The sequence below is a fragment of the Astatotilapia calliptera genome, chromosome 3, assembly GCF_964374335.1.
Source record: "Astatotilapia calliptera chromosome 3, fAstCal68.1, whole genome shotgun sequence".
In the NCBI taxonomy this organism is placed as follows: Eukaryota; Metazoa; Chordata; class Actinopteri; order Cichliformes; family Cichlidae; genus Astatotilapia; species Astatotilapia calliptera.
This window is the reverse complement of record NC_137424.1, coordinates 3,004,645-3,019,086: the sequence shown is the minus strand read 5'-3', so window position 1 is coordinate 3,019,086 and position 14,442 is coordinate 3,004,645. Positions and strand designations below refer to the sequence as shown.

Below are 14,442 nucleotides of genomic sequence, written 5' to 3'. Positions count from 1 at the left end.
TTCCCAGGCGGGGTTACGGGGGCCATGACCCCCCAATAATAGATCCAGCTACACTGAAACTGTCAATTTCATTTACTTTTACTGTTTTAAAGCTATCAGGCTGCTTTGTGGCTCACTCAATACTACCGTATTTTCACGACCATAAGGCGCACTGTGCTAAAAGGCGCAGTCTCAGTTATGTGTGCCCTTACTGTATTTAACACACACATAAGGCGCACTGGACCATAGGGCGCATACAAGTACCGTATGCGTATTTAAAAATAAAGCGGGAGCAAACCTGAATTCGGTACCTTACTCACATTTCTATTGCCGGTAATCGTCATCATCAACAACACACAAGCATACAAGTGTGCCTATTTAAAAATAAAGCAGGAGCAAAACAAAGTTTGGTACTCACATTTTTATCATCAATCAAACCCATCGAAGTCCTCATCCTCTGTGTCCGAATTGAACAGCTGCGCTAAATCTCCATCAAACATGCCAGGTTCACTGTCTTCACCGTCAGAGTCACTTTCCGTGCCGTGCGGCTCCTCGGAAATGATGCCGGCTTTTGCGAAAGCTCGAACAACAGTGCCAGCAGACATGTTAGCCCAAGCATCTACAATCCATTGGCAAATTGTGGCGTAACTCGCCCGGCGCTGCCTTCCACTCTTAGTGAAACTGTGGTCTCCACCGGTCATCCATCGCTCCCAGGCCGCTCGCAGCCTTACTTTGAACGGGCGGTTCACACCGATGTCCAGCGGTTGGAGTTCCTTTGTCAGGCCTCCCGGAATGACAGCAAGCTCACAGTTCATTTGCTTCACAAGTTTTTTCACATCGGCTGTGAGATGGGCACGCATAGTCACAGATCAACAGCGATGGTGATGCGTGGAAAAAACCACCTGGTCTCCTTACATACACCTCCCTCAGCCAGTCTTTCATCATTTCCTCATCCATCCAGCCCTTTTCATTTGCCTTAATGATGATTTCTGCTGGAAACTTCTCTTTAGGCAAAGTCTTTCGCTTAAAAAAATCACCATATGCGGCAGTTTCTGTCCATTAGCATGGCAGCCAAGCACAACAGTAAAAGAAGACTTTTCATACCCCGTTGTGCGTATCGCTACCGTGCTGGTCCCCTTCTTCTCCACAGTGTGACTCACCGGGATGTCAAAAGTGAGCGGGACCTCGTCCATGTTTGTGATGTGGCTGGGCTGGATGTTTTTGTCGCCGATGTGTTTGCTGCAGTAGGAGCGGAAGATGGCCAGCTTTTCCTTATAATCCGCTGGAAGTTGCTGCGCTACCGTAGTCCTGGTCCGGATGGAAAAATGGCACCGTTTACTAAAAAGTGAAAGTGAAACTGCTTTTAGCCGAATGGTGACCGTCGAAACGCTTCTCCCGCTCGCGCTTTGCTCGATGATCCACCGCTCGAGTCTTTCCTCCAACTCGAGCCACCTCGCCTTATGTCCGCGGAAACTCAGCTGCGTTTTCTTGACCTGCCGGAGCTTGTTTTCCAGCTTCCTCCATTTGCGAACCATCGATTCGTTAATCTTAAATTCTCTCGCCGCTGCTCGATTTCCATGTTCCTCCGCGTAGCTGATGGCCTTCAGTTTAAACTGTGCTTCGTAAGCGTGTCTCTTTGCCATTTTCAGGGTTGTTAAAACAACGATGTCCTGCATAATGCACATACCTGTTCTTTTATACAGGTATGTGCGATTGTCCCGGTATATACGATCAACGCCCACACTTCACCCTTTAACGTTCTCATGGTGTTCTCTACTACGTCCTCCTTACAACACATAGGGCGCACCGCGCTATAGGGCGCGCCGCACTTTTTGAAGAAAATCTAAGACTTTTAAGTGCGCCTTATGGTCGTGAAAATACGGTAAACTAAGATACTTTCAGTGTGAATCATTTGCAGGAACACAGGCAGGATTTAAAGTGCAGAACTTTACAGTCTCTGTCTCAAAGTTGGTCTGAACATGCTAACAGCTCTTTGTTTTTTTCAGTTTTCACTGGTTTGATGTAATGAAAGAAATTTTAAAGAAGCAGATGATTGTTGTTATTTTAGTTCTATAGTTTCATAAATCGTGGTGTGGATCTAAGTCAACATTCAGAATAAATAAGATAATACAGCACTTTGATGGTTGCCTTTGTATTTTCCCAGCAGTGCTCAGGTTGGTTCTCGGCTACATTTACATACAGATGTTCATGTGTTCAGCAGCTGGACTCATCTGAGGAAGGAACATTGGAAAGGTGCTCAGTGCACAACTGCATCACTAATTTTATGTAAGACCCTGTGTTTTATTGTATTTATATATTTGTAACATTTGACTCAAACACTTTTGGGAAGGATGAAAATGTTTTCAGGAGGAAGTTTTTCCTTCTGTCCGACTGCAGTACACACAACACTGCGTCTCCCCCCATTATCACACTTCCTCAGGCTGCTGATGAGCGCCCCCTGGTGTCAGTGTTGATGACGTCATGCACAGTGAAACATAAACAGTGTCTGTTAATAAAAATCATGTGTCCATTTTCATGTTTGCATCATGTTTCTGTAAAAGCATCAGCTGTTTCTGAACCTTCTTCATTGTTTGACTCATTCCAACAGCTGTGAGCTGTGATGGAGTCAGAGCAGCTTCATCACTGATGTTCAGGTGAAGCTGAACTTAATAAACTGTAGAAATGATCAGGATTCAGGTTGGATGTGTGAAACACTTCTGTGTGAGGTCGCAGTGCTTCATATGTGTGTGTGGGCTGAAGCACACACGTGTGAGTCCTCAGAGGTTTCACACACATCACTGCACACACTTATAATCCTAGTTTAAGCTTGTGGATCATATCGGACACATCAGCAGCTCTTTGGAGACAAAGATTTGAGATTTAAGATGAGTCATAGTCTTTCTATCCATGGTAGCTTCCACTGCTGAGGCTCGGGAAACATGAAGAGGATAATTAAGAGCAAGCATCAGCTCTGTCTCATCTAACTACACAGTATTATGATCATGCACTTATGTCTCAAACTAAGACACAATGAGACTAAATGAGTTCTGTGAGTCTTTAGATTATCAGTAAATTCTGGTGACAGTTTGACGCTCAGTGGAGCCATTTTTGGTTTGTGATGAGTGTTTTGTGAGCTTCTGTTTTGTGAGTCGCTCTTTGTAATTTAGAAGATCGTGCAGAAATGTGCGCGCCCTTATCTGAGAGGACACGGAGAGAGTGTCGCAGACTCGAGGTGAGGAGATAAACCTCGGAGCTGGATGGCCTGCACGTTACCCATGTGCATCTTTTCAGTGACATCAAGTGAACCCATAATAAGCATTTCTATGTCTTAGACATCATGTCCATTTCTAATGAGAGATTATTTTTAAATGAGGGAAAGCTGGTCTAACAACACGCTTCCAACAGAGCTAAAGGTTCACCACAGTGAGACGGTGGGACTCTGATAAGAACTGAAACACTGTGTATGAACAGCTGAGACAAAACTATATATAAACACTCATTTATTCCAGTTTAGTTTACAATGATTTTAAAGTAATGTGCAACGATTCATGTTCATGAGCTGTTACAAACACAACTATTGATTTGTCTATATATGGTCGGACTACAAGGCTTGTGTTGAGGCTCTTGGAATAATGTGTGAATTACAGCAAGAAATGATGGTTTTCCATTTTACCAAAGTGGAATAAAATCACCACAGCAAAGAAATCATGTTATTGTCTGCAGCTAAAATATATGGTGAACATGGTTTTATAATAATGTGCAAACACAACCTCACTCTGCTCTATACGAGGAGCCAACCACAGCTGTCCGGGTCTTCATCCACCACCTCCACCATCTTTGCTCATCATCATTCACTTAATTGCTGATTGGTTTAAATCAAACTCCATTACAGGTTCAACTCCATTATATAACAGCATGTTGACTTTGGATCTGGTGTGCAGTGCCACCTTAAAAGATGAGGAAACTAAGAGATTACAAAAAAAGAAGTGGAGGAGTTAAAGAGCTGCAGCAGATTAACAGTTTCTGACAGTCATGTGTTAGAAAGAGGACGATTAGATGAGCTGAGGGATCCATCTACTGCTCAGTGAAGCCTCATCAGAAACAGTCTCAGTGGAAGGATGGCTCTATTGTTAAGGAAGGACACAGGCAGAAAGACTGGCGTCTGTCACACAGGAACTGGACTGAAAATCAACTGAAATTCCTTTCACAATAAATCCATAAATAAACAAAATAAAACATAGAAAAGTGTTTAAACCCACTTTTCCATAAAGCTGTCAATAGGAAATGTTCCAGTAAACATGTCTGTGTTTCTGTAGTTTTCCTTTCATGCGTCCACAGCTGACAGGTAACCCTATTGGAGTCGCCATAGTGAAGAAGAAGGTGTACTTTATTGGTCCCCGTGGGGAAAATCGCTCTCTGCATTTAACCCATTCACTCAGTGAAGCAGTGGGCAGCCATTGGGCGCCCGGGGAGCAGTGTGTAAGGACGGTACCTTGCTCAGGGGTACCTCAGGGTAGCTGTTCAGGGGAATCGAACCCCCGACCTTCCGATCATGGGGCCACCACTCTACCTACTGAGCTATCCCTGCCCTGCCCTGAGAGCAAGGCCTCTGTTACAAATCTGTCTAATAGAAAAACATGCTGTACAGCTACAATACGCTCAGTGTTCATGGTCATTTACAAACTGGCTCTACCTGAACCACTTCAATATTTTATGAAGTCACTGAGTCGACCATTTCTACAGTTTGTTTCCTTCATTGCAGTTAGAGTGCGGCTGGTAAGGATGAAAACACACACAGAGCGTAAATTGTCTTTGTTAGTAACAAACGTCAGCAAAGAAAAGACAAAACACACAAACACTCTCATGATATTCATGAATCATTAGAAAGCATCCAAACATTCTGCTCGTGGACTTTTACAGTCTTATTTGCACTCGCTCATCTTCATAATCATCCTGATCAATACATGACAGGCGAGGCTTTGAGGTAGGCGGGGCTCTCTGCTGATGTCAGCATGAAAGGCAGGACCAGCGTCTGCCACATGTTGGTGAAACATCACAGTACACTGGCGTGGTTTCCTTTCCAGATGTTGGACGTTTGACACTTCAACGTTGAGGCCAACAAGAAGACAGAGTTTTGGGTCGGGTTGCTGCAGGGTTTCTAACTGAGCAAAAGCAGAAGCACACAGACCAACAGGGATCAGATGCTGAGTGTTAGAGGAACATCTGTGCTGATCACTGAATGCTGCTGTGCTCTCTTGTTGAAGTTGGCTGGTGGGACAGTCTAATAGTGATATCCTGCCCATCGGAGGAACACTTTTAAAAACACATGCAATACTTTGTTTGTATTACAGTCACACTTTATCTTATTTTTGTCCTTTAAAAGTGTTGCTGTACTATAAAGTCCTATAATTTGAGGCTAAAATGGCTCAGAGAGTCTCTCTCTCAGAGGATCTCCTTTGAAAGTGGAGACGGCTTTATCCGCTGATCCACGTCACTTTACCTGGATGTTTTCTTTGAAGCTGGATGAAGACTCCTCTCCCTCACTCCTGCTGCAGCTGTGTGGTCCAGTTGGCCTCTGAGGTCACAGTCAACATCTGTAGCAGAAGAGGGGAAATAAAAGTCCAGGTTACCAAAACTGGGAGCTTTTCCAAAATAGAGCGTAACTGGACTTTTTCAGCCTTACAGGCAGATAGTCGTCTGAAGCTGCAGCTTTTTCTTTTTAGCTTTTTCCAATCTCTGCTCTCGGCTTTCTTTGAGAACATGTCTGCTTTCTTGGCATGGGTCTGTCTGCTGTTGGTGAAGAGACTAAATCCACATACTCGCTACTAAGATCTCCTCAAGTAGTCTCAACCAGATTACAGTTTAAGAGTCTCCTGAGAGTTTCACCTTAATGGGGAGAGGCAGAACATCCAGGCCTCCTCGTAGAACTGATCACTGATAAACCTCTGAATCAGGTCCTGAAGCAGTGACGTCCTGAGTGAAGACCTCACTGATCACATGACTCTGGTCACCTGGACTCAGTGTTTCTGAAGCAGTGTGCTGGGTTTTTAAAAATACGTGGCTGCTGCCTGATGTTGGGCCCACAGAGGAAGACGACTCACTCGCTCTTCTTCACTTCCTCCTTAAACATGTGGAAGGAGAGCAAAGTGCTGCCAGACTCTTATTTCTGACAGGAACAGAAGAAACCACAGCAAACTGGTGCAGTTCTTCATCTTCATCACAATCTGTTTATTTCTGATGGTGTCTTCAGTCTGAGGTTTGAAGTTTCCATGTCTGTGTGATGTGTGGTGTGAAGGCTGCTGGTTAAACTGGGACTCACTGTTTAAAGCACTGAGTGCTCATAGAGAGATGCTCCATGAGTCCCAGTACAGACTACAAACATGGTGGAAACTTAGCTTTGATATCCACACACTCTGCACGTCTGTGAGTAACTGTGATGAAGATGTGCAGAGATCTGTGTCCAAACAGGAGAAAGACTGTAAAGACTCTGTGCTTCTAACAGCCTCTGTTAACATATGTGAGGCTGTTTGTTGTTGTTGCCATGGAGCTTTGCACTGTTTGGGTCAGCAGGTCATGTGATCAGGTTTGTTCTGCTGGACGATGGTTCAGTGTCAGGGTTTGTTTGCATTCATCAATAAATATCGAAATAAATCAAAGACTCCATGTTTGTTCTTTCATCATGTGACCTCTGCTCATCCATCTCTGTGTGTATCAGGATACATTTGGTTCATAATACACAGAAAAATCAGAGTTATTACCTGTAATAAATGTGAAAGATTCCTGCAGTGATAACCAGGCAGGACTGAAACACATCCAAGCTGTCACCACGGTAACAGCACCGCCCATCCACAGGTGAGGGGAGGAGCAAAAAGAGGGACTTTCACCATTTTATACTAAAAACACTCAACTAATGTTTCTAATATGAAACAAATAAGCCCACATTAATGTGAGCGTTTATTAAATAATAATAATCATGATTTCCTCCTGATCTCATTTCCACAGCAGAGAAAACGGTGGTGTATATTGAGGTGGAGGGTGTGGTCTGTGGCTCAGGTGTAGAGTGAGGGTGGGGTGCACCACAGCAGCATGCTGGGACTGCTGAGGGTGGAGGAGGGAGTGATGATGACATCAGAGCTGCAGCACAGAGACCAGTGAACACACAGTCTGTTCATCTTTGCATAGATACAATATACAGCACAATATTGAATGACAGACACGCTGTGGGAGCTTCCACAGATACACTGACGTCAGCATCCAGAGTCCTCCTGCTGCTCCCCCCTCAGAGCCCCGTGATCAGCACCAACACATTCAGTTAGATGACAGAGTCCAGCTGCAGCTAGAATCAGCTCCCCTCTGTGAACAACAGCACAGCGTCAGTGTTTCACACTCAGTGAAAGGAGGAAACAGCAGAAGAACACCATGTGTGCTACGTTTCCCAGGACACACTACAAACTGCACAAATACAGAGCAGCACGTGGAAGGACCTGCAGCTGCATTTACAGAGCTGCAGACAGCGTGATGTCCTGTATGGACAGGTGGAAGGAACCAAGTCCTCAGCTGGAACACTCGTGTTTGTCCACAGACAGGAAACACAGCAGGAAACTTCCTCACAGAAGTGCAGCTCATGGATAACACACTTCCTGTCAGTCAGAATGAGGCTGCAGCCAAACACAGAAAGGTGTTTTTGTCCAGATGAGCCCAGAGAAGAAACACGAGTGTTCACAGACATCAGAAGCTCAGAGAGGTGAAACATGAGGTTGGAGTCCTCGTCAGCATCCAGAAGAGCTGCTGTGAAACCCTGAGTACTCATGACAGACTCTGATGGCACAAACACATCATGATTCAAACAGAAAGACAAACATGGAGCTCCTGATCCTCCTGCATGAGAACAAGCTGACATGAGCGCTGTGTCTGAGAGTGTCTCCCTGTCACAGTGACAATAACACAGCTGCTGCTCACAGTCATTAAACTGACCTGAGGTCAGCTATGCTCCTTACATATGAACCATGTGACCTCACATCAGTGCTGTGGATGACTGTAGTCATAGAAGAGTAGAGCTGTAGCAGGTGGTGTGAGGAGGAGGTGGTGTATTCTAGTTAACGCAGTACTGAAACACTCCAGCAGAGGGCGCTGTTAAGTCCTTATTGTAACACAGTTACTGTGTGCAGTTAGACTTCATACATAATCTGCACTTATTTCCATCAGACATGCTGTCAGTAAATGATTGGTTTCTATTGATTCTACTTCCTGTTGACTAGTTTGATGACAGTGAAACAATCACAGCTGATTGTGTGATGATGTAAACTGTCACTGTTACATTCAGTGTGTGTGACATCATGTTAGTGCAGGCTGATAACAGCCTGGTTCTGTTAGAAACACATGAACGTGTCCATAGATCAGTGTGTGTTTAACATGAGAGCTTCAGCCCTGCTGATGTGTTAAATAAAGACATGCAGGAAAACTGATGAGACTCTGAAATAACTCTTTATATTTATAATGTTTTTTTTTTTTGTTTTTTTTTGAAGTGACATCAGAAACAGCAGCATGTGACATCACGTGATGGCGGAGCTTCAGTTCATCCTTTGTCATCTTTTTTTTTAGGACGGAAGTGACGAGTAAGGTAAGCGACCCATGTTGTAGGTGACGTCAGACGCCGGAGAGTTGGCGGAATTTAAAAAAAGCAAAAGCAAATGGTAGCTTAGAGTTTAACAAAGGTTTTTCAAGCTTCAGTATTACCAAATATACTAATCGATTGTCATATAACTAACAACATCTGTTCTATCATCTCTAACACCCTGGAGGACAACGGGGAGAGTTTAGACGCTCTCCAAGATTACATCGACCGCTGTTTTCAAGATTTAGTAATGAGGAAGGCCCAGAGTACATCCTCCCCGACCAAAATTGAGACGCCGTCATCGAAGAGATGTCGCCCAGCAGACTCCCCCGGTACAACATCGCCTGCCGGCAAAGACATCGCAGACATCCTGGAGTCAATCGACAAGCGATTGTCCAGTTTCGATGCGAGGCTGTCCCTGGTGGAGATTTTACACCGGGAATTTAAATCTCTGAGAGAATCCCTGGAATTCAGCCAGCAGCAGGTGGAAACGCTTGCCGCTGAAAATACCACGCTACGGGAGTCGGTCAAATCTCTCACCGATAACGTGACCCAGCTAAACATTGAAAATAAAAAAAATAAAAGAGTCCGTTATTGATCTACAAGCCCGTAGCATGAGAGATAATCTTGTGTTCTCTGGTATTCCAGAATCTACCGGAGAGGACGCAGAGGCAACGGTGAAAAGCTTCATGAAAATCCACCTGAAGCTGCCGGTGGACACCGTAAAGAACATCGACTTCGATAGAGTACATCGCTTGGGGGGCGTTCGGTCGCGGACTGGGAGACCACGGCCTATTGTGGCCAAATTCGTTCAATTCAAACAGAAGGAACAGGTGAAGAGTCGCGGCAGAGAGCTGAAAGGAACGGACTTCAGCGTGAACGACCAGTTCCCCAAGGAGATCCTGGAACGACGCAAGGTCCTGTTCCCAGTTCGACGTAGCTTCATCCAGAAAGGCTCCCGTGCTGTCATCGCCGTGGACCGGCTCTACGTGGACGGACAGCTGTACCGCGACCCCGGCATCACACCGTGGTTATATTGACTGCACTCCAGATAAGAACCCGCTACACTCTTTTCTTATTCATTCACACTTTCTCCTTTAACATGAGTTTAAGCTAGTAATATCAATATGATGTCATAGCAGATATAACACCGTCACCCTCCGTCATTGCTTTAATTGGAATGTTTCCGTTTCGTTTCTTTTTTTGTTGTTGTGGCTCACAGTTCATGTGGTTTCTTTCTTTCTCTTGTCTTTCACTGCGGTGGTCACCTACTTCCCCACTCACCTACAAACAACACCCTCTATTTCTCCATATTTTCACAACACGATCACGCAAACACATCAGCTCAACGGCAGCACATTCACAACAGCCTCACAGCACGCACAGACTTGCAGGACACATAAGCAAACCACGCTTGTTCATATTAGTGAATATTCACACACATAGTCAGACTTATGGAGCCTCTCACCACACTTCTTTTTCTCTTTCTAAACAAGGGGTGTTTCCATATTCTCTCCACCTGTCTAAACGAAACACCCAGCGCACATCATTAGACATACACACACAATTATGGGCATGCTGAGGTTTGTCACATGGAATGTAAATGGAGCTGGCACCAGAGGAAAGAGGTTAAAAATATTTAACCAGCTTAAAAAACTACAGGCAGATGTTGTTTTATTACAAGAAACTCACAAACCTGTCACAGGTTTAAACGAACTTAAAACACCTGAGTTTCCTAACGTGTTTGCAGCCTGTTATAATTCTAGACAACGGGGAGTAGCAATTTTAATACATAAAAATGTTAATTTTACAGTACTCGATACAGTTATAGATCCAGAGGGTAGATTTCTAATTATTAAACTATCAATATTGAACAAAAAACTATGTATTGTAAGTATATATGGTCCAAATGTTGATGAACCCTCATTCTTCCACGGTTTTTTTAGTGCACTCTCTGAACACCTCGATTGCGCACTCATTCTTGGCGGTGACCTCAACCTTGGACTAAATGAAGAAATGGATAGGCTCAACACAACAGGAACTCAGCGCAATTGGCAGTCCACAAATATAATCAAGCAGTATATGAGCGACTTTGGCCTTCGCGATGCATGGCGCTCTCTTCACCCCAACAGTAAGGAATATACTTTTTTCTCGCATGTTCATCACTCTTACTCTCGTCTGGATTATTTTTTGGTCAGCAGCTCACTGCTGAACGACATTTCAGACACTGAGATTCATCCTATAGCTGTCAGCGATCATGGTCCTGTATCTTTAACACTAATGCACAAGAATAATACTACGCCAAGTAAAAACTGGAGATTTAATACATCACTGCTTAAAGATGAAGACTTTATTAAATACTTTAAAAAGGAATGGACTTCATATTTAGACTTTAATGACACTCCCGGAATATCTGCTTCTGTTCTATGGGAAGCAGGAAAAGCTGTGATGAGAGGTAAAATAATTTCTTTCTCATCACACAAAAAGAAAGAAGAAAACAAAAACATTCAGGAATTAGAAAAAACCATCAAATCACTAGAAGAAGCCTACACGTGCGACCAAGATCAGGAAACATTGAACAAAATACGCAAAACAAAACTAGAATTAAATTAAACTATTAATAAAAAAAACACAATTCCTTATACAAAGACTTCGCTTGCAGAATTTTGAACACAGTAACAAATCAGGTCGATTTCTAGCTAACCAGCTAAAAATAAATAAAGAAAAAACAACTATATGTGCTGCTAAAGATTTATCGGGGAACACAATATATGACCCTGGAAGAATAAACAACATTTTTAGGGATTTCTATGAAACTTTATACTTACCACAAATAAACCCATCTAAAAATGAAATTGATCGGTTTCTTGACAACGTAAATCTCCCAAAATTACTAGACAGTCAAGCAATGGAACTGGATTCGCCACTGACACCAAGTGAATTCCAGGAAGCCCTGATAAGTATGCCCAATAATAAGGCTCCAGGTCCAGACGGCTTCCCTGCAGAATTCTACAAAGAATTCTGGACAATTCTGGCACCAGTATTCCACGACATGTTGCAGGAAATCGAGGAAAATGGCAGACTACCACCAAATATGAACTCTGCCAACATTAGTCTCCTGCTAAAACCAGGCAAAGACCCTTTATTTACCTCAAGCTATCGTCCAATTTCTCTTTTAAATGTAGACCTTAAAATAATCTGCAAAGCTCTCTCAAAGAGATTAGAGAAAATAACCCCCCTCTTAATTCACCCTGACCAAACTGGTTTCATAAAAGGTCGGCACTCCTCAACAAACACTCGTAGATTACTTAATTTTATAGACTACTCATACGATAAAAACATCGAAACCATAATATTATCTCTAGATGCAGAAAAAGCATTTGACAGAGTTAACTGGAAATTTTTATTCGCAACTTTACACAAATTTGGTTTCGGAAACTCTTTTATAAACTGGATAAGAATATTATACAATTCCCCATCAGCTCGTATCAGAACAAATGACCAGACATCCTCCAGCTTCTGTCTCCTGAGGGGCACCAGACAGGGATGCCCACTCTCCCCTTCACTTTTTGCAATTTTTATCGAACCTCTAGCAGCAGCATTTAGACAGGCTACAACAATTAAGGGCATAAAATGTAAGAACATAGAACATAAAATCAGTCTCTATGCGGATGATGTGTTTCTTTTTCTGCAAAACACACAAACCAACCTCTCTGAGGTAATTACTCTAATAAACTGGTTTTCAAGAGTTTCAGATTATTCAATTAACTGGCCAAAATCTACAGTTCTCCCCATTAACTGCTCCTTCCATAATTCTTCCTCTGCCCCACTGCAATCAGGAAATATTAAATATTTAGGTATTAATGTCTCTCCTAAGCTTTCAGACTTAACTAAATTAAACCACATCCCACTTCTAAAGAAAGTAGAAGGCGATCTGACTAGATGGAAATCTTTACCCATATCACTCATGGGAAGGGTCGCCACTATAAAAATGATGATCTTGCCAAAAATAAATTACTTATTTTTGATGATCCCTAACAAACCATCACAAGATTGGTTCAGATCTCTGGATTCATATATTTCCAAATTCCTTTGGAAAGATAAACCCCCGCGTATTAGCTTAAAAACACTACAAAGAACCAAGGATAGAGGAGGATTAGATCTGCCTAATTTTCACCAATACTTCTTAGCCAACAGGCTTCAGTTCATCTCAGAATGGTCAAAACATACCTTCCTAGATGAGCCCTGGCTAGATGTTGAACAGGCACTATGCAAGGATCTAGAGATTTCAGACCTACCATTTATTAGCTCAAACATCAAAAGACATGAATGCTTTAAAAGTATCAACATCAGCTCCTCTCTGACAGCATGGTGGGAGTTTCTAAAAATAACGGAGTCTTCACTAATCCCATGCAAACGTACTCCTATCTGGAATAACCCTGACATATTACAAAACAATAATATGATTAACTTCCCAGAATGGAGTTGTAAAGGAATTAAATACTTAGAACATATATTGGAGGGAACAGAATTGATCCCATTTGACAGACTAGTTGCACAATATGGGATCAACAAGAAAATTTTTTTAGAATATCAACAAATTAAATCCATTATAAAAAAGAAATTTAACCTCAGTCAAGTTGAATTACAAACACCACCAAGTGCGGCACATTTCCTTACTCTTAAATCCCCCAAATTATTATCTAAAATATACAGAACACTTTCTAAATTAGATGAATCAATAACCCTTCCTATTGCAAAGTGGAAAGCAGATTTATCAGTCAGTTTAGACCAAAACTTCTGGTCTCAGGTATGCTTAAAAACTTTTAAATTGATTAAAAATCCCAGTCTGCAATTAATACAATACAAAATACTACATAGAGTGCACTATACAGGTCATCGGATGTTCAAGATGGGCTTTACATCTTCCAACAACTGCTCACACTGTCAAAACAATACACCAGACAATTACATTCACGCTCTTTGGTTCTGTCCACCAGTGCAGAAGTTTTGGCGCGAGATATGTGAAGACTTATCAAAGTGTCTGAAATGTAACATTCCAACTTCCCCCTTAGTGTGTTTGTTGGGCAGCTTAGATAATGTCACTTCAGAAAACAATATAGCCCATATGGTTTTCACTGCCCTATGCATAGCCAAGAAAACTGTCCTCATGAACTGGAAAAATAAAAACAATCTTAATTCTAACCAATATAGAAATTATCTATTAGATTACATTAGTTTTGATACAGCCTCGGCCACCACATCAGATCAATTGCTCTGGGCTCCTTTGATCGGCTCCATCACCTAGTGGGGGTGGGGGGTCATAGTTTGGTCCCGCCTTCAATGTTGTGATTGGTGTGGGGGCAGGGACAGGCTTAGGGCGTCGGGGGGTTCCCCGGAGGCATCTTCCTTGGGGGGTTCAACCCGGGGTAGCGGTCATGTCCGGTTGGGGGCTCCTTTCTGACCATTTCCTCATGGCTGCGTGCAGCGGAGCTAGGGGAGGGTCTGTGCTGATGGACGTGGGTTACTGACCTGGTAGCCTGTCTGCCCCTGGGTGGGTCCGGGATGGGCGTGAGGGTCTGGGGGCGCTCCATCTCTGGGCCGGGGCCCTGGCTGGCTGGCTGGGTTTCAGCTGTTTGTGACAGATCAGAGGCCAACAAGTCATTTATAACACTTTCCATCATTGTTTAAAGTTCTCAGTGTTTCTGTGTTGCTGCGTATAGGATCTCCCAGCATCATCACTGTGCTGTCCAATCATTGTGTGCGAGGTTACCCTTATAGTGCGATGTGTGTTTGCACAAAGAGAAGCATGTGTGTCAAATATAAATAAGCACAGAACAGAAACAGCT

General features: G+C 43.1%; 2 protein-coding genes and 1 long non-coding RNA gene across 3 annotated transcripts in view; 2 read left to right on the top strand and 1 right to left on the bottom strand.

Moving 5' to 3' along the window:
- Positions 1-14,442, top strand: part of LOC113016285 (phospholipase D1-like) — a 386,460-nt gene that overhangs the window by 183,166 nt on the left and 188,852 nt on the right. The window lies entirely within an intron of this gene.
- The window catches only part of LOC145423725 (NLR family CARD domain-containing protein 3-like), a 149,022-nt gene that overhangs the window by 40,223 nt on the left and 94,357 nt on the right, over positions 1-14,442 (top strand). The gene's annotated exons all lie outside the window — the stretch shown is intronic.
- LOC145423963 (uncharacterized) lies at positions 4,643-5,842 on the bottom strand. Its single transcript, XR_013904907.1, has 3 exons — positions 5,663-5,842; positions 5,480-5,573; positions 4,643-5,141 (listed from the first exon to the last, which is right to left on the bottom strand). It is a non-coding gene; the product is annotated as an uncharacterized LOC145423963 (long non-coding RNA).